The sequence below is a fragment of the Prionailurus viverrinus genome, chromosome B3 (assembly GCF_022837055.1).
Source record: "Prionailurus viverrinus isolate Anna chromosome B3, UM_Priviv_1.0, whole genome shotgun sequence".
Taxonomy (NCBI): Eukaryota; Metazoa; Chordata; class Mammalia; order Carnivora; family Felidae; genus Prionailurus; species Prionailurus viverrinus.
The window spans coordinates 121,519,980-121,542,677 of record NC_062566.1 but is presented as its reverse complement, the minus strand read 5'-3'; the positions used below and the strand labels follow the sequence as shown (position 1 = coordinate 121,542,677).

Sequence of the window (22,698 nt, the reverse complement as noted above, 5' to 3'; positions counted from 1 at the left end):
GACTCCGATGCAGGGCTCGAACTCACGAACCGGGAGATCATGACCTGAGCCAAAGTCGGATGCTTAACCGACTGAGCCACCAGACACCCCTCCCTGGTACATATCTTCATGCTTCAACGGCTCTCAGTGAGTTCTTTCCCATGAAGATCCTGACACAAGGCAGGATCCTCAGCAAACACAGCTTAGATTCTTAATCTATGGCCCCCCTGCCTCTGCACTTCTGGCTCTCAAGGCACGCAGGTTGAAGACTTCCTTTACCTCCACCCACAGGTATGTTTCCGTCCTCCAAATTCCTTGCATTTATCATCTGGGCCTCTCTTTGTCATTAGTGCTGTCTCCTTGCCCCTCTTGTGTCGTTTTCTTTTGTTTTTTAAATGAATTTTTTTTAGCGTTTATTCATTTTTGAGAGAGAGAGACAGACAGAGGACGAGCAGGGGAGGGGCCGAGAGAGAGAGGGAGACACAGAATCTGAAGCAGGCTCCAGGCTCGGAGCTGTCAGCACAGAGCCCGACCCCAACGCGGAGCTTGAACTCACAAGCCATGAGATCATGACCTGAGCTGAAGTCGGACGTCTAATCCACCAAGCCACCCAGGCGCCCCTGTTGTGTTTTGTTTTAAAAAACACTGAGGTAGCAGAGGACAGAGGCTGTCTGACAGCAACTGGACAAGTCGTCCTGTCTACCTGGCTTTGAATACAAGGACACAGGACACAAAGACCAGCTCCCAGGGGCCCAAACATTACGCCACTTCCTGAGACCTCCTTGTCCTCTGTCTTTCGTTCAGTCTTGTTCCTTCCACGCCCTCGAGAAGCTGAGAAGCAGATAGAAGCAGGCACTTGTGGGTGTAAAAGAATTTCAATCTAAAATAGAACCAGAAGAAACAAAATGGAAAAGGGTCCCACGTGTGCCCTCAGGAAGACAAAACTTGAGGACTAAGAGACAGATTTCCCAGAGGTGCCTGATTTACAGAAAAGTGATAGTGTTGGAATTTTCTTGGATGATAAGTTGATCAGGGGTTGTCTCCCATCAACTCTGGCAAGCCTTGCCAGATGTGTGAGCAGGAGCTGACCAGGTCGGGTTGCTCCCACAAAGCATGCTGACTTGAGCCTTGTTTGTGTGACTGGACTAGTTTTGTCTGCTCAGGAAGCTTTCAAAGCTGGTTTCCACTTTTTTTTTTTTTGGTTTTTTTTTTTTTTTTGTTACTTGAACTGAGCTCTCCTTTCTTTCCATACCCTTCCCACAAACACGGCTAGCCCAAACCCTCAGCAGACTCACCCACAGTTCACTTGTCCCAAATTGCAATTCCTCTTCCTGAATAAACTCATCTTTCTAAGGTTGCCTCGGTTTACCTCTTTGTGCACAGGAAGTGAGTCTCGCTACAGGTAACTCACAATGGGCGGGGAGAATGTCTGCCATTTAAGATGTTCTCATTTTCCCAGTAAGAATCTCCAGAGCCTCCCAGAGCCTCTCAGTGTTGTTTTAGCTTGCATTCCTGTTATTTTTTTTTTTTAATGTTTATTCATTTTTGAAAGAGAGAGAGAGGGAGGGAGGGGAGGGGCAGAGAGAGGGGGAGACACAGAATCTGAAGCAGGCTCCAGGCTCCAAGCTGTCAGCACAGACCCGATGCAAGGCTCGAACCTACGAACCTTGAGATCATGACCTGAGCTGAAGTCGGACGCTTAACCGACTGAGTCACCCAGGGGCCCCAGCTTGCATTTCTTTTATGAGTGAGACTGACCATCTCCATGTATCGGAGGTCACATGCAACTCTCTGTGAACCATTACTCATTTCATTTGCTTGCTTTTTCTAGTGGGATTGTTGATCCTCATTGATTTCTATGAGCTTTCTATATATTAAGCAAGTTAACCTCTTGCTGTAAAATGAATTCATTTAGAGAATAGGCTGGATGGTGGAGAGAGCGAAGGTGGGAGGCAGCTCAGCCTCCCCATACTGTCCTGAGCAGTTCTCGCCCTGAATGTGCATACCTCACTCAGGAAACATGCTCTATGTCAATGAGACCCTCCTCCCTGGAAGGCAGCTGGCGGCCACCAGGTCTCCTGGAGCAGGTGTCATGGGCAAGGTAGGGGTCCTCCCCCTCCCTCCAGATGTACCCTCCCTGAGAGGAATTCTTCATCTGGTTGCATTTCATGGGTGTTTTTAGCATTTTGGTGACATTTACTTGCCCCTTGTGACCTGAGGGATTCCCCCCCCACCGCCCCGCCACCCTCTGGCCAACCCTCCAACCTGGCTCTGCTCCTGATAAACAAAAAGAATAGACACAGGTCAGAAGCAGGAAGCTGGTTCAGCTCCAGGAAGGCTGGGCAAGGGTTGGCAATCATTTGTGAGGAGAAAAACAAGTGTGATGGACTGAGAAAGGAAACAGCTGGGTGTGGTGAGGGAAATGCCCCCTTCCCCCCATATATGCCACAGAAAGGGAATCCAAAACAAACAAGGAGGCTCACATATGTGTGAGCCCCGTATGTCTTCAGGGGATAAATGCTGTGTTAACCAGCCCTGAAGTGGAAAAGGACTCACAAGATATTTTTTTTCAATTTGAGCTTTGTTGAGGTAAATTGCCATATAAAATTCTAAGATATTTAGGGGCTCCTGGGTGGCTCAGTGGGTCGAGCATCCGACTCTTGATTTTGGCTCAGGTCATGATCCCAGGGTCGTGGGATGGATCCCCACATTGAGGTCTGTGCTGAGTGTGGGACCTGCTTAAGATTCTCTCTCTCCCTCTACCCCTCCCCTGCTCATGCTTTCTCTCTCTCTCTCTCTCTCTCTAAAATAAATAAAATGGAAAAAAAAGTTAAAAATCTGAATGCAACAGCATTTATACTTTTTGGTGGATCTTCTTTAAACATTAGTGCTTGCAAAATTAGTAGGGTTCCACTTTTGCATCACCAAATGAAGGATTCTCTCAGTAGCTAGATTTAAGGATCCAGCAGAACAGCAAGTGGCTTTTGTCTCCATTTTCTATTCCTACAATGTAGGAGTAAGATTTTATCATCGCAGGGTTTTCCATCACACGTCCACACCACAGAGAAAACTCTGTGTGGAGCCGCAAATGGAGCTCCCCAGACTTCCATTTTCATCTCTTTGCCCAAGCACACAGGTAACTCCCAATGGCCAGATGTGGCTTGTCCCCATTGTTGTTGACACAATGACTTTTCACACTTGCCACAGTAAACTCTGGGTAAAGAGTCCCTGCATGATTTGGTGAATATTCTGCAGTCAAAATTCCCCCCAAACACTCCTGCCTTCAATGACTCGCTTTCTAGGCATGGAAAATCGTAAGCCAATGAGGAGTTCCTTACACGTTCAGTTTGCTGGATCCTTCCCCTTTCTGTCATTAAGGTTGTCACCCATCTGGATGAAGCTTCACTAAGCTCTTCTCTAAATTTAGTCACCAGGTTGCCATCAACAGGTATTAAGTATGGATTCATGAACTGAGTACTGGTTCCACTCTTAATAGAACCCATGGCTTAGTCAAAAAGCCACTACTAGAGCATTTTGTTGACAATTATATAAAATCATGAGCAAAATCCAAAAATCCCATGGAGATCGCTGACATTCTTTTCAGAGGGCATGGAAACACTATGAATACGGTAGCTTATCTACAGCTATTAGCAGTCAGCAGTGGTGACATCATTGTGTTGGTATTATTGTCATACCACCTTGAATTTGTCAATGTTCAATTTTTTTTTAATACTTAAGATTATGGTCTTCAACAATATCTCAGAGCTGCCACCTTAGCTTTGGTGGAAGGACCCAGATCTTTTTCTGGTCAATGGAGCCTGGCCAAAAGTGGAGACAGAATCTGAGGATCTGTGGGTGGAGGTCAGGATGTGGTCCTTCCTGCTGAGGTGTTAAGGTTAGTGGAGGTTGTGGTGGGTCAGAAGCATGGGTCCAGTAGGGAGGGAGAGGTCATAAGGGGTGGGTGGGACCCATAGGGTTAGCAGAGAAGCTGACCTCGATGGATCTCTTTTGAGTGATGGAGGACCTAGTTCCCCAAGTCAGCCTGCTGCAATCATGGTTAATGAAAAAAGGGGGTGCAATGTGGCTCTGTCACCAGGAGCCTAAACTTCTAGTCTTCCAACTTCAACAGGTACCAGTCTGAAGCCATACCACTTTCTTCACAAGGGGTCTCTCATTTTCATCATCTAATAGGTCTGGCTGGTGCCCCAAACCCTTAGAGACTATCAAACTGTAGTCTAACATTTTTATTTTTTTTTATTTTTTAATGTTTTTATTCATTTTTGAGAGAGAGAGAGAGCACAAGCAGGGATGTGGCAGAGAGAGAGGGAGACACAGAATACGAAGCAGGCTCCAGACTCTGAGCTGTCAGCACAGAGACTGACATGGGGCTCAAACCCACGAACCATGAGATCATGCCCTGAGCCGAAGTCATACACTCAACCGACTGAGCCACCCAGGCACCCCTAACATTTTTTTTTTAAAGTAGGCTTCATACCCAGTGCAGAACCCAACACAGGTCTTGAAGCCACAACCCTGAGATCAGGACCTGAGCTGGATGCTCAACCAACTGAGCCACCCCGGTGCCCCTAAAAGACAATTCTTATCAAATTAGTTGTCAGTTGTCATTTCGATCTCCAGGGAAAAATAGCTAGCTGTATACTTGACAACTGGAAATCTTCCATTCCTTTGCCGCTTATGAGAACTTGTTCAAATCTCCAAATGGAAGCAGAATTAGATTGAAATGTAATATATTATATTTTAGATTTATTCTGGAAATAATGAAAAATAAATTTATCATTAGGCTGTGGAGTAGGTCTCAGAATCCTACTACAAAAAGCTGACCCATCAGACAGCTCTAAAAGTCTAGCTAATTGAAATAGCCCAGCTGTTGAATATGAAGTATTACCCCTGTCACTCTGTAAAGATCAAAGCTCTAGGCCCACCTGTCAACTAGGAGAAGCAGGGTATTGATTGACAGCCTCACTAGGGGCTGTGCAGTTGTGGGGGGATTGGGGGGGAGGTAAGGAAAGGATTTTCAGCGGGAGAAATCAATAGATTCCATTACAAATGCCATATTTATTTTGTGCTCTTAAACCATCTTTTCCCCAGGCAATCTACAATATTTTTTCAAGGGCCCAGAATGTCCAGAGCCATAAACTAAGACTTCAATTCTTTCCCCTAAGGAGTTGACAGCTTAGCTGGAGTATAGGCACATTAACACACCCATTAGTGAACTTAAAAACTGATAAATGACCAAGTACAATCATACACACTTTAAAAATTAAAAAAGAAGACATATCTGAGGCAACTATTCACTGTGACCGTCCCTCTGATAGTCTGAGACAAAAAGAATCTATTTCAATGATTCCCAACTTCTCCAAGTATGAGGAATAATTTTTTTAAATTTCCATGACCTTTATGTAATAGTCATATTTTTGTATTTTCGGTTCATGAACTAGGAAGGCCCTCAAAGGCATTTCTAGCGGCTTGCAATAACTCTGACTTCCACCAGGAGGCATCAGCACACATGTTTTTAAACACCAGTCTACCGAATGGCTTACTGTTCAGATTCCATTGAGGATGCGACTTCTAATAATTCACTTGTTACCAGGTCTCTCTTCACCATTAATGTAAGAATGGACTTTGAATAACTGTCATCGAGAGATCTGTGGGATTAAAAAAAACATAGGCCCTGAAGTCTGAAGATGCGATTCTCGTTCCACCCCTGTGTTGGTGGCTCTGTGATCTACACAAGTTATCGACCTCAAGATGAAACACTGGGCATCATAGTAACCATGCCCTGCCTTCTTCATAGGGTTGTTATGAAGAGACAATGTCTTTAAATTGTTCTTTTAAATGTTTATTCATTTCCTGAAAAGGAGAGAAAAATAGAGCAGGGGAGGGGTAGAGACAGGGAGACACAGAATCCAAAGCAGGATCCAGGCACTGAGCTGTCAGCACAGAGCCTGATGCCGGGCTCGAACTCACGAGCTCAGAGATCATGACCTGAGCCAAAGTCGGATGCTTAACCAACTGAGCCACCCAGGCACCCCTGAAGAGACAATGTCTCTAACTTGAAATATTATTCAGCTTACTCTTCTGCAGAAACCTCACCTCTCAGTTAACAATAATGAATGTTAAGTGCCCCTTCATGGATAAGTAGATTGTGGCTGCTATATAATTGTTTGTTTCTTGTCCCCTGTAATTATCTCCCCAGTAATATAAAAGATCTAGATCTGCACTTTCCAATACAATAGCCATTTGCCCCGTGTGACTGCTGAACACTTGAAATGTGACTAGTTTGAGGTGAGGTGTGTTGTCAAGTGTAAAATTCAGACCAATTTTCAAAGATTTAACGTGAAAAAGATGTAAAATATTTTATTAATAATTTTTATTTGATTATATGTTGAGATAATATTTTTGATGTATTAGCTTAAATAAAAGATATTATTAAAATGAGCATGGGTACTGAAAATTTTATTTTATTTATTTAATATAATTTATTGTCAAATTGGCTTCCCTACAATACCCAGTGCTCATCCCAACAAGTGCCCTCCTCCATGCCCATCACTCACTTTCCCCTCTCTCCCAACCCCCCACGTACTGAAAATTTTAAATGATATATGTAACTCACATTATATTTTCATTAGACAGTGCTGGTCTTGACTATGCAGGTTTTCAGTTTCTCTCCTGCTATGAGGTTCCATGTTTCAAACATAAACACTCTGAGATGGGAAGAGAAGTTCCAGGGAAGCTTGGTACTTAGGTATTCTGCTCTTGGGAAACTATCCTTCAGAAACACATGCGTAGGTGCCTGTACAATATGCAGATGTTTGTAGTATTGTGTATAGCTTGAAGAAAATACTGGAAACAACCTAAATGTTCAATGATTGAGGATTGGCAAATAAACAATGGTACATCCTTATGTCAGACATGTGCAACTATTAGAAAGACAAGACATTTTGAACCATAAGAACCACCTGAAATGTTGCACCTAAAACCAATACAATGTTATGTATCAATTATATCTCAACATAAAAAATTTAAAAATGAAGTAATCTCTATACCCAACAGGGGGCTCAAACTCATGACCCTGAGATCAAGAGTCGCATGGTCTTCCAACTGAGCCAGCCAGGCACCTCTAAAATTTTAAAAATTAAAAAAAAAAAAAAAAAAAAAGGTCCACCTTGGCGGCTCAGTCAGTTAAGCATCTGACTCTTGGTTTTCGGCTCAGGTCATGATGTCACAGCTCTTGATTCCGAGCCCTGCATCAGGCTCCATGCTGTCAGTGCAGAGCCTGCTTGGGATTCTCTTGCTCGCTCGCTCTCTGGCCTTCCCCTGCTCGTTCTCTCTCTCTCTCTCTCTCTCTCTCTCTCTCTCTTTCAAAATAAAAAAATAAACTTAAAAAAAATTTTTTTTAAAGAACCACCTGAGACACTTATTAAAACTACAAATCTGTGAGAACTTCTCAGGCCTCTCTCTGAGAAATTCTGGGTCAGCAAGTCTAGGGTGAGACTCTGTGTTTAAAAAGTGTCCCCAAGATATTCTGATTTGCAGACAAGTTGGAGACGCACTAAAATAATTTGTGTGTGTATTTGTGTATGTATGGAAAATATAACCCAAGATAGTGTTGGAAAAATATCACACGATGATTTCTGTTTATAAAACAATATTACGTGTGTGTGTAAATATACATATTTTATGCACAGCAAAAGGTCTGGATGGATATGAGCCCAATGGCTACCTGTGGTCGCCTTTGGGAAGCATAAAGGGGAGAGGAGAGTACTTTCCATTTTCATTTGTGTGCTCCAACTTTGGTTTGTTTATACATCATTTAAAGGGAGGAGGAGAACTTGTGATTTCATCAATTCCCAAGTGATGAGGAGGGAGGCAAGGGCGAGGCTGCCAGCTGTGCTCACAGACGGGCCAGCTGGGGTCCCGGTGCAGCAGAATCCTTCCCAGGAGCCGCAAACCCCCGCTCCGCCCGCCCCAGCCCTAAGGCTCCCGCCTCGTGGGGGCTCTTCTCCCTCCGCTGCCCGGCCGCAAGGGGGAGTCCGAAGCCGACTAGAAGGAACGACTGGGGGAGGAGGGCTTCCCAGATCGCAGCTCCGCCAGAAGCAGAGCCAGGGTGGTGAGGTCACCAGCACAGCTGCGAACTATTTCAAGGAAACAGGTGGCGGCTCAGGGCTTGTTCTAGGATGGGAGTTTGCTGAGAGAGGCCTCTGGAAGGGCGACCTCAAAGCCCAACCATAGAGCCTCTGTTGCTGGGAAAGGGGAGCGCCGGGTGACCCGGGAGCCTCAGGACCCTGCAGCTATCCCCCACCCCAGGGAAGGGCTGTCTCAGCCCTGGTGGCACACGCAGTCACTAGGGAGTTTTGGCAGTCCTGTGCGGAGTTGTACCCCATCAAATTGGAATCTCTAGGACCGGCCCTTGGCATCAGCATTTCAAGAGCTCCCAGGCGATCCCAATGTGCAGCCGAGGTGAGAGACCAGTGGCCTTACCCTTGCAATTAAAGTCCCTGGATATGCGGCATCCCCAGGAAGTCTGCTAGAGATGCAAAGTCTCGGACCCTATTCTGGACCTAGTGATTCAGAACTTTGCACTTCCCCAAGATCCCAGGAGATCTGTGCGCTCTTTAGGGTTTGGTGAGGCTAGGAGATCGAACACACGGGCTCTGGGGGGCTTGCAGAAAGGTGTGGAATGCTACCAAAGCCCTTGACTCCCGTGTGCCCCTTTTCTGAGCCTCATTCTCCTCACAGATACAATGACAATAAACACTCTTAGATCCTTGTAATGATTAAGCTTGACAATGCCTGTAAAGTGCCTGGTCCTCAGCACTGGGTAAATACGAGCTCCTAGTTAGGATCGTACCGTTTTTCATCCTGAAACAGAACCCATTCAGTTGGCCAGCCGGGGGTGAGCATGTTCTGGCCATGCTTCTTGTCCAGTTCATCCTCCCTCCCACCCCAGCATCAGATGTCTTTTCTCTCTAGGGACTCAGACTTGGAGACCAGAAAGTCTGTGGCTCAATCCAGACGGTTGGTCTCTGATTCCAGAGTTGTTTTTCCTGTTGAAACCATGTGATTGCTCCATCATTAGAAAAAGAAAAACAATAAAAGGGAGTAGGTTCTTGTAATTGCCATGGAAGCTGCAAATGTGAAGCTTTTCTGGGCCATCCGGAGAGGGGAAGGGTTTGGGGAAGGTGTTTGCCAAATGTCCGCCTGCCTGGGCTTCTTGATTGCAGATTAACCCCAGACTGAGAGGCTGAGAAGCTGTGTGAAGGCCTCCCTGATGGTTTGGGGAACAACATGCTGATAAGGACAAGTCGTGGACAATATCAAACAATGCTGTGCTTTCGGGAGTAACACAGTTTCATCCAACGATGGTACTGATGTTTTGGGTTTGTTTTTTGGTTTTTTTTTTAAGAACTGTTTGTTCACTTAACAAACATTAATTAAGCACTTTCTGTTTGCCAGGCATTGCACTATCTCATTTTATCATTGAAATTACCCCCTCGAGGCTGGTATTACTCTAATTTCATAGGTAAGAAAATAGGCTCAGATGTTTTGCTTGAAGGCCAACCAGCCGCTGAATGACAGATCGTGGATTTAGACGAAAGCTCTCCTGGGTCCACAGCCCACTCAGGTTCACTTTAGGTGACGGTTGTGGCTCTGGGAGCTGGAGCTCCTTCCAGTTCAAGGTGGGATTGTTTGTTATTCTTAGCATGTTTCCCTCCGGGTGTTTAGAGGCACCGTCTCCTGCAGTCCTCTGCCAGTCCCTTCATCCGCTGAGAGGAAGGGGGTCCATTCCACTCTGAACCACAATTCTGTATTTGTCTGCAAAATACAAGAGTTTCTAAAGCATTCCCCTTAGTCTCTTTCACCTTTCCATTGAAGAAACACTTACCGAGAGCATCAGGAAATACACAGATGACTGAAAAGAAGACGTGAGTCCTGTTTGAGAGACTGGAGCAGGAGGGAATGAGCTCTGGCCTGGGGGCAGTGGAGACTGAGCAGCAGTTTCATGGGGCCAGAGGAGACACTTCAAGGGGGACGGCACAGTAATGGCACAAAGACAGGGCATGTTTCTCTGTGCTTTTTTTTTTTCCTCAGTCACCAAAATGCAGGCCCCTTGAAATAAAAGCCAGTTGGGATTTTTAAGAACATACTTTATTTTGAATTTTAGATGGATTCAAAATTACAATGTTAATAGCATTGAATAACTTCTAACACATGTGCCAGCCACGATCCTAAACACTTGATGTACCTTAACTCATTCACTCCTCACGAGGACTCATTTTACAGATGAAGAAATGGAGGCACAGTGAGAGGCTAAGCAACTTGCCAAGCATGACAACTTGTATCTGTGACACGAGTGAGCCAGGATTCCAACCCAAGCCTCCTGGCTCCCAGCTCTGTGCTCCTACCCACCTGCTGCTATCTTGTCTCTCAAATGCCAGATACCCTAACATCTCAGTGCAGTCCCTGTCAGTCTCCTTTTGAAAATGCCTTCTTGTAACTTATTCCTCGTGCAGAGCAGGGCCGTCATCCAGGAAATCTGTAGCTCTGCGACAAATATCTGTGTAGTAAAATAGGAATAATAGTTACTATTTATCAGGTACCCACTATGCGTCAGGAACAATGTTAAGTATCTCCTCATTTAATGCTTACCCAAATCCTCTGATGTAGGTATATTATCACCCCACTTTATAAATGTGGAACTGAGGCCCAGAAACCAAACTAGCATCCCACAGCTGGGAGAAGGCAGAGCTGAATGTCAATACCAGGTCATCTGAAATCAGAATACTCCCTCTCAAAAATACTCCCATGGTGCCTCTTCATCTTGGTGGAGGTGGTGGGGGGTGGGGGGAGTGTCACTTAGCTTTCTTCCTTTTTAGTTTTCTTATATTTCAAATGAAAGTATTAAAAATAACTAATATCTGTGTGCACTTATATAGGCCACAAAGGAGTCTCAGGGGCTCAATTTCATTTGACCCTCCAAGCAACCATATCAAGGTAGGTTCTTCCAGCCAGGTCTTCCCTTGAACCCCATAGAATTCCTAGAATGTGATCGCTTTCAGTGTGCACCACACTCCTACCTGCACACACTGCCCCCCAATGGGGAGGAGGGGGTGGATGAGAAGAGCCCAAGGAATATCCATCGCCTGCTACATGGCTGAAGACTGACCAGGGAGGGCATGAGGTCACCACATTGGTCAGAGGCAAGACAGGACCCCACCCAGAAGGGTGTGCTGGCGTCGTGGAGCAATGGGCTGGAAATCTCCAGGAGGACATAGGTATGAGCACTCCTGGAAACCTGGCGGGAAGCCCATGGAGAGGCTGGGGTAACTGCCCTGGGTGCCAGCACAGAGTGAAGAACGCCTGCCCCCGCCCCAGCTGCCCTCGGGTAGAGCAGAGGCAGCACTGCAGTTGGAATATGGCCAGTCAAGACCAGCGCGTGGGCCCACATACACAGCTCAAGCCAACATGTGCAGCCCAGAGCCCTGAATTCATCTTGTGTATGATGTGAGAGTCGCCCCAAATCGGCAGGCCAGCACCATTCTGGCAGCCCAGTCTTGTGCGATCCTGCAAATTAAGTGACACACAGGCCAGTGAGGCAGTCTGTGCTACAGGTCACCCTCCAGCCACATGCAACTAAAAAGATCCCATGGGTGTGAATCTAAGTAGCTCTTCAGGGTCTCTGGTCAAGTCCATGTGCAGAATAGAGGGTCCAGGAGTGCCCAAACCAAGAAGTGGTAATGAGGGGAAGAGGCACATCCAGGTCCCAGCCTCAGCTCAGAAAACCCCACCTAGATAGCACTGTTAGCCCCAGCCAGTCTGGGGGACAGAGAAGAAAATTGTGGGGATGGCCAGGGCCCTGGTTGCCTGCCTAAGGGTGTCACTGCCAGTAGTGGTACATGACAATGTCCTCCTCACAGTTATGGCTGGCAGAGTCCCAGACTGTGCTAGTTCCTCCAGCCTCTCTTGCAGCCAGGGATGGTCACGAGCTCATTTCCAGCCAATGGGATATAAAGAGAACTTCACCAGATGGGGGGGAAGGGCTGTTTGAGAAAGGTTTTCCTCCCCGATAAAGGAAAATTTCTTTCCCAGCTCAGTCCACTTCCTTTTTTCCTTGTACATGCTTTCCTAAAGATGAGAAACCTGGAGTTGTGGCAACCATGTTGCGTTTACAAGACAGCCAGCCTAAGATAAAGCCAAAAAGCCAAGGATGGAGGAGCAGAAAGAGCCTAGGTCCTTTAGATGTCATGGAACACTCTACCTTGGGGCTGCCAGCATCCAGAATGTTCGTGTCCAATAATTACGTGTCTTTACAGCTTGAACCATTATAACTGGTTATTCTGATACTTGCAGCTGGGAAGCATTCCTAACTTAAATACAGACTATAAGCATCAAAGTTCACCTCGAGACTGGGCTAGATGCTGATGCCCAGCATGCCAAGATTGAAAGAATCTCTTTTGAAAAGGAGCTTCCAGTCCAGAAATGAGATAAATATACAGATATGACCCCAGGCTGCCTCTTAACACTTGAAAGAGTGTGTAGGCCCAATCAACTACCTACAAGAAGTTAATCTTATTTAGCCAAATATGATCACAGATGGAAGTTCATGGATGGTGGAAACCATTTCTTTATGGGGCTGCCTTTTCATTCACAGAGATTCAGTGACAAATGGGACTCCTAAGGTACCTTCTTTCCCAGACCTCCCTTTTTAATCTGACCCTCCCCTCCATGTGTTCCTCAGTCCTTCCTGCTGCATATCCAGATGCCATCTCCCCCTCGGTAGTTGTTATTTATGGAGTGTATTTCTAGTTCCATCCTGGTGGGGAAGCAGAGGAGCGGAGCGTTCTTGTAGGTGGCACATTTTTAAAGTTCTTCTTAGGATTAAATTTGGTTAAAAAAAAATCTTCATAGTGGAGCAGCTAAAACTTAAGAGATTTTCCCCCTCAATATTGACTTTACTTCTGGCACAATGTCAATAGGTTGCTATGTTCTAAGTTTCCCTTCCCATCAGGTGGTAAATGGAATAATCAAAACTGGCAAAGAGGACAGAACACACTATTTCTCACACCAAAATGTCAAGATTACAAAGATACTTGCTGGTCATGGGTCCAGTGTTACAAGATGCAGGAAGGTATAAGAGAAGAGGCACCTTTGTAGGCCTGGAAGAGTCAGGGAGGGCTTCACAAAGGAATATATTTGTGCTAGGGCTTCAAGGGTGATTAGGACTCTATTAGGAAGCTTGGTTGTAAGTAATAAGCTCAACTCAGAGTAGTTTAGGAAAAAAGGATTTAACTGGGTCTCTTTCACAAAATAAAAGGAAAAGGTGAATGACCTTAAAGAAGGAGGGACAAGGAAATGGCTGGTCTGCTGCACAAATGGAGTGGAGACTCTGACTCATACTTTGCTTGCCTCTGTTTCTCTCTGCATCTTAAAACAGAGAAAGAGTGACTCCAACTTTTTTGCTCCTGGTAGGAAATTATCAGCTGGGACTTCACCTTCGTTCTATTGCTCACCTATAGGTCAATTGGTTGTAATAAGGGGTACAGAGTGGTTTGAGAACTTGTCGGTGCCTTGTAGAGACACATGGGTGAGGCAGTGGAGGAAGATCCCCCAGAAGAAAGAGGCAGGTGGTTTTGGAAGGAATCCTGTTATAGTTTGTGTGTGTGTGTGTGTGTGTGTGTGTGCAGGGCACTAAGCAGATAAGTAGAAATGAGCAGAGAAGGGAAATGGAAGATAAGGTGCATGTAGCAGGGGAACAGCATACCTGGCAGAGGGAACAGCACAGAGGCATGAGAATATATGGTACATTCTGAGAACTACAAAGAATTCAGCGTTGGTGGCATAGAGTTAAAGAGTAAGATGACAAAAGTTGAAGGTGGGGAGGTAGGCTAAGCCTGATCCAGGAGGACCTTGTATCCCATGGTAAAGAACTCAGATTTCTTCCCTTAGGTAATGAAGAGTTATTGAAGGATTTTGAATAGGAGGGAGAAAGTTAGATCATTCTGATAGGGATGGATCAGAGCAGTGTTTACAAATGTGTGGTACCCAGGATGAGCACAGACTTTTTTTGGTGCTGAAGCTGGTTTTAAGAGGAATGCAAGAGGGATATTAAATTTCATTGACTCATGTGAACAAAGAGTTATTCTTTTTTCTTTTTTTAAAATTTTTTAAAAGTTGATTTACTTTGAGAGAGAGGTAGAGAGAGTGAATGGGGGAGGGGAAGAGAGAGAGGGAGAGACAGAATCCCAAGCAGGCTCCACATGGTCAGCGTGGAGCCCGATGCAGGGCTCGAACCCACACACTGTGAAATCATGACCTGAGCCCAAACCAGAATCAGACACTTAACCGAATGAGACACTCAAACGCCCTGGGAGTTATTCTTTTTTCAATTCTCTTTCAGTCAATTTGATTGGACCAAGGAGAAATGTTTGGTGCTGATATGTCTTTAATACTCTTTAAGTCTTGATAATCTTTTCTTTATGAAAGAAATTGCAGGGCCTCAAACTCAGAACTTTTGGCAGCCAACAGTATCCAGCTAAGATGAGATAATGTGGTTTTACTTTCATTGTATTACTTTTGTGGTTAACATTCTATTTATGGCAAGTGATACTAGTTTTTCACTGATGATAACGAGATACAAATTCCTTTTCAATGAAGTTGAGCAAGATGAGAGCCAATGTAAAGAAACAAGTACATGATGGTGCAGATGATACATGGATATGGAAAGGCTGGTGACAGTAGGGGACAAACGCCTGATATTTGGGATAACTGGAAAAGAAGAAAATAAGATTAAACACAAGAGACTACTAAGAAGGATATTGCAATAGTAGAGGTGAGATATTTTAAATTCCTTGAGATCAGAGAGCCATATATATATATATATATATATATATATATATATATTCACTCAGGAATAAGCCTTGAGAGCAGTAAGAATAACTGTCCAGTTAGTACCCTTGCTAGCAATGCAAAACGTTGTCACAGATATTGAGCTGGATCTTGTTGCTAATTTATTCTTTCAAACACTGTTCTCTAAAACTTCTAACATACTACCTCAAATCCAATTTTGGAAAGTGAACAGTATAAATGAATTAAATTTTAAAAAATGTTTTAAAAACTCTTACTCATCCTTCAAGTTCCTTTAGCTTAAATGTCACCTCCACTGAGAAGCCTTCCCTGATTTCTCTGTGTACACCCACCTGCTGCTTGTCCTGTGCTTTCAGTGAACTTCCTACACATTTAGGCCAAACTTCACAGAACAATTTCTTTGTGTGCCTCTGCACAAGGCTCTAAACTTCCCAGAGACCCTGTCTTTGTTTTTATCCACAGCTCCTAGGACTGTTCTGGTACAAAAATAAGCAGGAGCTCAATAAACATTTGTGCAACAAATGAATCTTGCTGTGGGGACACCACATTAAGGAAAAACACTTAGAAAGTCATTACATTCTATCGATTTCAAATTCAGTGAAAGTTCAAAGAAGGGAAAGATCAACATAAAGTGAAAGAGGTATTGAAGGAGTTAAGGATGTTACAAGGCTTAAATTGGAAACAGGAAATCTAAATATTCTTCAACATCACTTCAGCATCTTAATAGCAAGATTTCCCACTTGAAAGAGTATGTGTATGTGCTGTTAATGGGGGATGTTGGAGGGAAGGAAGTAAGGAGCCAGGTCCCTATAATGGATTTATCTTGTCCCTTCTCCATGTCTGCCTTCTCAAGACCAACCCTTTGGAATTTGGCTGACCTTGTCTACAATCCTTCCTCTTCTCAGACTTCCACATAGTGCTTGTTCCATAAATATTTTTGGAATGGAAGTTTTGCCATAAAGACAAAACTAAATGCTGGATTATTGACTGAAGTTCATTAAAAGTTCATAGAAGGGAGAAGGGTGGGAGCAGTGAGATCCTATTGAAGGATTTCTAGTGGATACAGGCTTGAGTCAGGCTATGGAACATATAGACATTGACTCTCCCACTCTCCAGTATTATCCCAAACTGCCAGTTAAGATGGCTCCAGTCCTCTAACCAGCAAAAGCTACACTGCCAGCAGAGTAGCCTCTAGCCACATGTGGCAATTTAAATTTAAACACAATTAAAATTCAGTTCTTCAGTTGCACTAACCATATTAATGGCTTCCATATTGAATAGCTCAGATAAAGATTTCCATTATCATAGAATATTCAATTGGACAATGCAGATCTAAGGAGTAAATCGCCTCTAAGTTACTGAAGGTGGGAGCATGAGGGAGAGAGAGGCCAACTTTTTAACTATGTTTTACTGGCTTTTCTGTTCCTCTACACTTTTACACTGTTAGCTACTAAACACTTTATTATTTAACTAACATTTCCTTCGTTGATGGTTTCTAAACTTTCTGAATGCCTGCTGTGTGTATTTTGTTTTGTTTTTAATAACTCAACGGTTTTTAGTATATTCACCAAGTTGTGTGCCCATAACCACCATTCAATTCCAGAACATTTTCATCAACCCAAAAGGAAACCCAATATCCACTAAGCAATCACTCTCCATTCCTCCTTCCCCTGACCCCTTGGCAACCACTAATCTACATTCAGTCTATATATATTTGCCTACTCTGGATATTTCATCTAAATGGAATCATACAATATGTGGCTTTTTGTGTCTGGCTTCCTCCATTTAGCATTATGTTTCCCAGGTCCCCCCATGTTGTAGCATGTATCAGTATTCATTCCTTCTTATGGCTGAATACTAATATTCCACTGTATGGATGTACCACATTTTGTTTATCTATTCACCAGTTAATGGATATTTGGGTTGTTTACATTTTTCAGCTATTATAAATAATGTTTCTATGAATATTCATGAATTTTTTTTTCTGTATGGGTATATGTTTTAAATTCTCTTGAGTATGGACCTAGGAATAGAATTACTGGGTCTTATGGTAACTCTGTGTTTAACTCTTTGAGGAATTGCCAAACTATTTTCTAAACCAGCTGCATCATTTCATCCTGTGTACACTTAAGAGAGACCTTATTCTTCTTTTTACCTGACAGTGCCTCACATACAGAAACTACCTATTCCCTATTCGAGTGGATAGATGATCACTTTGACTCACATCAAACACCCATCCAGCCTGGAACTGGAGGATGCCCTGTTGAATAGCAGAGTGGTGTGGCCCCAGTCTCCTTAATGCCACCCTATTAGCCTGTAAGGGATTTTAGTCAATCAGTTCAAGTTTATTGAGTACTTACTACTGAGTTCTATGAACTAGGCCAGGTGTTGGTAATAATTAGTTGGAGGGATGGCCATGTAAATGGATCACTAGAATACTGTTGCTTTGTGCCGTACTGAGAATATAACATGGGCACAGGGATCACTATTGTTGCCTGGAAGAGTTAGCGAAAGCCTCACAGAGGAAAGGACATTTTAGTTGAGTTTTGAGTGATAAATAGGATTTGCCACAGAAGACATGCAACACAGGAGGCACAACTAAGCAAAGCATTTTTGGGGGGATGAAATGGGGATAGGAGCACCTGGGGGGGGCTTGGTTAAGAGTCCAACTCATGGTTTGTGAGTTCAAGCCCCACACCCCGCTCTCTGCTGTCAACACAGAGCTCACTTGGGACCCTCTGTCTCCCTCTTTCTCTGCCCCTCTCCTGCTCTTTCTCTTTCAAAAATAAATATACATTAAAAAGGTTTAAAAAGAAATAAATTAGACATAGACAGATACATAACTAGTTCCTGCCCACAAGACCATTCCAGAGGGACATGGTGGAATCCAGATTCTTCTTTCACTTCTCATCCCTCAGAAGGCTGAGTTTAGTGTGATCCAACCAGGGCTATGAATTTAAGAAATCATCTTGGGTCAACCTAGTTCTCCAGCTAAAATAACCTTTCTTCTTTGGAGAGATAGGGTGACCAATCCAAATGGAACTTCTGCTTTGGCAAAAGCCACCACAATGGAAAGTGAGCAACTGGAAAGATAGGCTGATGTCTTCATGTGTTTCTGAAGCTTGGAGATGGATGCTGGTATAGGAACCATTCTCACAGTCTATTTTGCTGTGGTGTTCCTACCAGGTAAGGTTCTACTCATGCCAGGCCATCTTTTCAATACAGAATGAACTACTTGCTTGTCCGTTGATATAAATTGGGAACAGTGAGCTAATTTCCTCCAAGGGTCTTGGGATCCTCAAAATAAATGACTTTAAGCTTACGCGAAGGTAAAAATCAGGCTGTTCAGAGTAGGTCAAGCTGGTTTTCACTCAGGTGTTTATTTCTCTACCAACCCAAATTTCTCCCTCTAGGTTCTGTCAACATAGGAGAATACTACGAGGGGAGATACTTGTGGAAAATGGCTCCATACTTACTTCCAAGGTATGAATACACCTGGAGTCATAAGTGCTAGAATATAACCTATGCTGATTATTTCTACTCACTGTTACCTGAATGCTTAGAGAGGGCTCCTTTTATGAGTGGCAAAACAAAGTTCTGGTGGCACCCTGATTTATAGTGATTGTTTTTATTCTTTAGAAAGGCCCAGTGCAGTTGAGAAAAAATGTTCGGAGGGCTACAGAACTGTGGGAGAAGAAATCGAAGATGGAACAATTTTATTTATTTTATTTTATTTTATTTTATTTTATTTTATTTTATTTATTTTATTTTATTTTAAATATGAAATTTATTGTCAAATTAGTTTCCATACAACACACAGTACTCATCCCAACAGGTGCCCTCCTCAATACGCATCACCCACCCTCCCCTCCCTCCCACACTGCATCAACCCTCAGTTTGTTCTCAGTTTTTAAGAGTCTCTTGTGTTTTAGCTTCCTCCCTCTCTGACCTCTTTTTTTTTCTTCCCCTCCCCCATGGTCTTCTGTTAAGTTTCTCAGGATCCACATAAGAGTGAAAACATATGGTATCTGTCTTTCTCTGTATGACTTATTTCACTTAGCATAACACTCTCCAGCTCCGAAGATGGAACAATTTTAAATCCCAATGCTCTCTTTCCGTTCTAACTTGTGCCTTTGCACTGCGGTGTGGAATGACTGCTGGAGTGTCTTCCAGATAAAAACCTCTCACACTCAGAACTTATATCACTTGTCCACACGTTTCACAGGACATGTGGACATCCTTATGTCAGCTGTTTCCTGTATTTCTGTATTAATATATGTAAAGCACTTAGAAAAGTGCCCGGCAAATAATAAGAGCCATGAAAACGTTAGGGTCATCATTATTATTAGAATTACTATTACCATTATTATTTAGCCCCATCTCCTTAGTTAGGTATTAAGTTCCTTGTAAGTGAAGATCTATGTCACCATTTTTCTCGCTCTTACTAATTTGCTGACAAGACGAGGACCTCGCACAAGTTGCTTCCCTTTCGCGAACTCTAGTTGGACCACATAAAGATTATGCATCAAGCCCAACCTAAGACCACAAACACATTTTGGCGCCCACTGTTTACAAGCCACTGTCTTGCGTCCTATGGCCTTTTTATAGTAAAAACTGTAAGAGTAAACACGCGGTCAAAACCGCATGTAGGAGTCCAGCCTTGGCAGGGGGTGTAGGAGAGACTCCAAGGCGATACCCGCTCCCCGCCACCCCCCTGCTACTCGTGCCACTTTCCGCTCCGCCCGGTGCCTGGACAACCGACACCGCTCGGCGCAGAGCGCAGGATCCCGGGTTCGGCGTCTGGATCGCGGCCGCGAGGTGCTGCGGGGACGCGAAGCAGTGGCGCCGGGGGCACCCAGAGCAGGTCCAGGCGGCGCCGGGTCCGTCCCCCCGCCCCGGCTCCCGGCTGCCCAATCAGGGCGCGGCTCGGGCGCGCGCCGCGGCCAATCAGGAGCTGCGGGAGAGGGGCCAGGAGCCGGCGGGCGCGGAGCGAGCCTAGAGAGTCGGGAGCCGGCGGCGGCGCTGCGGCCGCGAGGGAGGGCAGCGGGAGCAGTGGGGCTGGGCGAGGATCCCCGGGCCAGCCCAGCGGGCTCTGCCGTGGCGACGTTCCGGCCGAAACTTGGGACCCTGCGGGCGGCGTCGCAGGTAACCGCGCCCGCGCCCCGCGGTGGAGGGCCAGCGTGCCCTGCCGGAGGGGCTCCGCAGGTGGAGCCGGCGAGGGGTGGGGGTGGGGGTGGGGGTGGGGGCGGGCCGGCCGCGAGGTCCTAGCGCCGCGGGGGCTGCCCCTCGCCCCGCGTGTCCCCACGCCTCCGCGCGTGCCTCGGCCGGAGCCCCGCGGAGGCGCGACATTTCCACTGGCTGCCGGCGTCCAGGGGTGGGAGGGGGTGAGGTGAGCCCCCCTAAGGCGGAGAAGGGGCGGTGGGGGTGGGGGAAGACACTTGCGACCCCCGCTCCCGTACGCGGACACTGCAGACGGGTGTCCTCCCTGAGATGTGAGGCCCCGCGACGTCTTCGTTGGCCCAAGGCGACAACAGGTGTCCCTGGGGACGGTGCCTTTCCCACCCCTCCCCCCCACCGCTCGAAATCCCGGCCTTGGCGTTCCGCCCCACCTTCGGGGTGTCGGAGACAGGACCCCAGCCTGGTCACTCAGGCGCGCTGCCCGCTGGACAGCGCCCAGAGGCGGCCTGGACCCAGCAGACCCGGGCTTTGGATGGAGTTTCCTCTGTGTATTGCCAAGCAATTTGCTGGACACCCGCCTCTCCCTGGGTGAGGAAGAGTTGAAGATGAGAGACAGAGATAGAGACAGAGACACCGAGAGAATGTGCCTGTGTTGCCCTTACTGAAAGGAGCTCCCCGAGGGCTGTGGGTGAATCATTAACTGTCGTCTTGTGCAGCTACTGACCTCTGAAAGGGAGAGACACCCTTTCTCTCAGGCAGGTCCTTCATGCTCTTATGTGCCTCACTCTCTTAATCTGTAAAGTGGCCATAACTGGTTGCACCTGCTTGATAGCCTTGTTTTGAGGATTAAATAAACCAGTGCCCCCAAAACACTGAGCACAACACTAAGTACCCAGTAAATGCTGGCTCTTATTATTTGTTATACGGAGTGGATGGTTTTTTAAAGAGTAAGTCAGACGTGTTCTCACTGGCCCAGTGACCATTTGGAGCTCTGAACAGCTTTCTAAACTCGAAGGGGAAAAATGCTATTATTAATGTTACCGATGGTATCATTTAAATGTAATAATGTCCTTTGAGGGAATTAAAAAAAAACACAAAACTCCATTGAAATGGTGAGAGAGATAAATGGATTCCAACAAGTAACTGAGAAAAGCTTTGCAAACCCTGAAAAAGTTGTTATGAATGTTGTGTGAGAAGAATATCTTGGTGTTTGTTGAATGCTTATCTTTCACTAATATGGCTGATGGGGGAGGACTTGAAGGTTCTTATACTTTCCAAACTCCTCCCTGAAACAACTTTAAAGAGAGGGGGAAGATGAGAAAAACAAATAAAAAGCTCAACCACACAACAAAACGCCAGCAGCTCACAGAAACCTAAAATTGCAGTTCCTACTTTAGGCAGTTATTTTGGTGTCTGACTTGGGTGGTCTGGTTCAATTCTTTGCCACTGTGTCACTTTATTATCCTCGTTTTCTTTTCCTTGTTCATTTACTTAAAATATCTATATGTAGCCAACTTGCTTGGAATTCTGAACCCTCTGCTACTTAACCTCCTACCTTGTGGCAAACCCAAAAGGACCTTCCCACAGGTTCCCAAGGGCAATGTCAGTGGGAATCTACCTGTCTTAACACACCACACTACCTGGGAAAGGTACAGACAGAATGCCCCAGTTCTCCAAAGGCTCCAGTGCATTTACTTGCCAGGAGCCTTCGAATAAATCCATCCACGTAGAGAAAGTGATTATCTTCTCAGGGGGTAAGAAGCCCACTTCCAGATGCAAGTCTTTCAAGTGTCAAATTAATTCCACAACCTTTTAGTTGTGGATAAGGAGACTTTTACTCTCACCACCACAGTGGGAGGATATGAAAGCTTGCTGATAGAGGAGGGAGGGAGGTGAGTGGGGCACAGGAAAGATTGCTGCGATCAGAGCCATACCCACACTTGGTGAAAACTCTGTCTCTGTGGCTGATGGCTGGGAAACCTGGACAAGTCGCTTTGCTTTTCTGTGCCAGAGTCTCCCACTCTGTAAAATGAGGGCTTATTTATTTATTTATTTATTTATTTAGAGAGAAGTTGCTAATAAATGGAAAGTGCCCAGCAAAGTTCCAAGGACATAGTTACTGGTCTGTAGCATTCAAAAGGGATCCTATAGGTGAGAGTCAATCGGTTATATCTGGGAATAAAAAAGACTTGATTGAGGAGATGACACCTGAGCTGAGTGAAGAATGATGAGCAGGTCTCTTATGCAGATAGGATTGAGGTGGGATTGGAAGGAAAGGTAGAGCAGAGGAGAGAGACATTCCAGGCAGAGGGGATATGGGAGATCCAATGTGCTATAATGGTCAGCTTAGGCAAAATAACAAATAATTCCCAAATCTCAGTGGCTTACAACAACTGAGGTGTATTTGTCACGATTGCTGCATGTCCAGTGTAGGTTAGTTGTGGTTCTGCTCCTTATCTGGTTCCTTCTGAGATCCCCAGAGGCTTAAGAAACAGCCTCTTCCTGGGGCAATACTGATCTCATTTATGGGAAGGGGGAAAAAGAGAATGTGATAAAACAAAAATATGGCACTTAATACCTGCTCAGAGATAGCAGACATCACTTCAACTCTCATGCTATTGGCCAAGGTAAGTCACACAGGCAGACCCAATGTCA

General features: G+C 45.2%; 1 protein-coding gene across 2 annotated transcripts in view; it reads left to right on the top strand.

Annotated features, from left to right (window-relative positions):
• The first annotated feature begins 19,880 nt into the window (after positions 1 to 19,880).
• The window catches only part of STON2 (stonin 2), a 147,966-nt gene continuing 145,148 nt past the window's right edge, over positions 19,881 to 22,698 (top strand). For both annotated transcript variants that reach the window (XM_047864709.1, XM_047864710.1), the window contains exon 1: positions 19,881 to 20,010. The gene's annotated coding sequence lies outside the window, so the exon portion shown is untranslated. The remainder of the gene's footprint in view (positions 20,011 to 22,698) is intronic.